The 2534-nt window shown below is 22.8% G+C and overlaps 1 non-coding gene across 1 annotated transcript; it reads left to right on the top strand.

Annotated features, from left to right (window-relative positions):
- The first annotated feature begins 1065 nt into the window (after nt 1–1065).
- TRNAT-UGU (transfer RNA threonine (anticodon UGU)) lies at nt 1066–1138 on the top strand. The gene has a single exon. It is a non-coding gene; the product is annotated as a tRNA-Thr (tRNA).
- The last annotated feature ends 1396 nt before the right edge of the window (nt 1139–2534 follow it).

The following is a 2534-nucleotide window of genomic DNA, read 5'->3' as shown; positions in this document are numbered from 1 at the left end:
TATATAATGATAATATATATATAAATTATATATAAATATAAATTATATATAAATGCATAAAAATATTTTCACTATAATTATCTAATTATTAGACTCTATTTATAATTCTAAACTAAATATAAATAAATTAAATATATATTAAATCTATATTAAATATAAATAAATATTAAATATAAATAAATTAAATCTATATTAAATCTATCTATCTATATTAAAATTAAATCTATCTATTAAATTAAATCTATATCTATATCTATATAAAAAAAAAAAATTATATATAATTTAAATGTAAAATATACTAAAAATATACTAAAAAATACTAAAAATATAAAATAAAAAATATAGTAATATTATACTTAGTATACTAATATTATACTAATATATATATAATACTAAATTATATATATAATACTAAATAGAATATAATACTAAATAGAATAGAATACTAAATAGAATAGACTAATAGAATAAAGATAACATATAATAAAATAAATATAAAATAAAAATATATAATATAGAGATAAATAATAAATAATTATAAAAATTATAAATATATTTATAATTTATTTTTATAATTTTTATAATTATAATAAAATTAGAATTAAATTATAATAATATTATTATAATTTAATATTATTAAATATAATGTTATTAAATATTAATATGATTAAATTAAAATATGATTAAATTAAAATATCATTTTTAATATGATTAAAATATAATCAAATAGAATGATTAAAATATAATCAAATAGAATTATATTATTCTATTCTTAATTATTATATTCTATCAATATTAGATTGAATATTAGATTGAATCTACCATTATTATATATTATTATATATTATTATATATCATTATATTAAATATGATTATATTAAATATGGCATAAATTATGTATGGCATAAATATGGCATTTAAAATTTAAAATTCTAGTTTTTCTAAATTCTAGTCTATAATTCATATTAATAATTCATAGTAATTATGAATAACTAATAGATAGTTAATAGATAAGATCGTAATAGTTTGCTGAATTCCTATGGATACAAAATTTCTATTATTTGAGCCCGCTTAGCTCAGAGGTTAGAGCATCGCATTTGTAATGCGATGGTCATCGGTTCGATTCCGATAGCCGGCTTTCTCTATTTGTTTGCTTTTTTACTTTTTTACATGATTGATAATGTTTTTTTGAAATCAAAGAACATTGAAAAAGCTTTTTCCCCTTTTCTTTCCAAAGGTCAACGATCCGTTTATTATGTCGTAGAAACTTTCAATTAGGAATAAAATTGGAGGAGTTAGATCTTTGCAGAATAAATCAAGAAAAAAAAAAAGGAAACTTTTTTTGGTTTAATTTTTAGATTTTAATTTTTATATTTTATATTTAATATATATTTTATATTTAATATATTTATATATTATATATATTTTATTTTAATTTCTATTTTTTGTATACATTATATACAATATACATTATATACAATACAAAAAAGTATGGATATTGATCCAATTCATCTCATTAATATTTGTAGTACAATCCTTCAGTCGATTTCGCTTCATTTAGTTCAGTTTTAATTTAGGTTTATGAAATTTCAATAAAATTCAAATTAATAAGGAGTCTTTATGTCGCGTTACCGAGGGCCTCGTTTCAAAAAAATACGCCGTCTGGGGGCTTTACCGGGACTAACTAGTAAAAGTCCTAGAGCCGGAAGCGATCTTAGAAACCGATCGCGCTCCGGTAAAAAATCTCAATATCGTATTCGTTTAGAAGAAAAACAAAAATTGCGTTTTCATTATGGCCTTACAGAACGACAATTACTTAAATACGTTCGTATTGCCAGAAAAGCAAAAGGGTCAACAGGTCAGGTTTTACTACAATTACTTGAAATGCGTTTGGATAACATCCTTTTTCGATTAGGTATGGCTTCAACTATTCCTCAAGCCCGCCAATTAGTTAACCATAGACATATTTTAGTTAATGGTCGTACAGTAGATATACCAAGTTATCGCTGCAAACCCCGAGATATTATTTCAGCGAGGGATGAACAAAAATCTAGAACTCTGATTCAAAATTATCTTGATTCATCCACCCATGAGGAATTACCAAAGCATTTGACCCTTCACACATTACAATATAAAGGATTAGTCAAAATATAAAGGATTAGTCAATCAAATAATAGATAGGAAATGGGTCGGTTTGAAAATAAATGAATTGCTTGTCGTAGAATATTATTCTCGTCAGAACTTAAACCTAACTAAAATAACAAAACAAGGGTTCTGCTCCCTTTTCACCTGAGTTAAGGTTAAGTAAAGGAAGACAGGGTAAGGGATTTGATTCGGAAATTTTATTTTCTCCTATTCATGTATGATAGATCCGTAGGTAGATTTTCATCCCCTGTACGCTATTTTACGTATTCCGTATTAAAAAGAAATTGGGAATAGAGAATCTATATCAAAGAAGGGTCTAACTCTTTAGTATCTGTTCTATTTGATTTGATACATTGTAGTCAGTTACATTGGCGAATTAGGTGAAGGTG

The sequence above is a fragment of the Durio zibethinus genome, unplaced genomic scaffold, assembly GCF_047325235.1.
Source record: "Durio zibethinus cultivar Kanyao isolate XHJ-2024 unplaced genomic scaffold, ASM4732523v1 HiC_scaffold_2, whole genome shotgun sequence".
NCBI classification, from domain to species: domain Eukaryota; kingdom Viridiplantae; phylum Streptophyta; class Magnoliopsida; order Malvales; family Malvaceae; genus Durio; species Durio zibethinus.
Note: the sequence above shows the minus strand (reverse complement) of the source record. Positions and strands in the feature narration are given on the sequence as shown.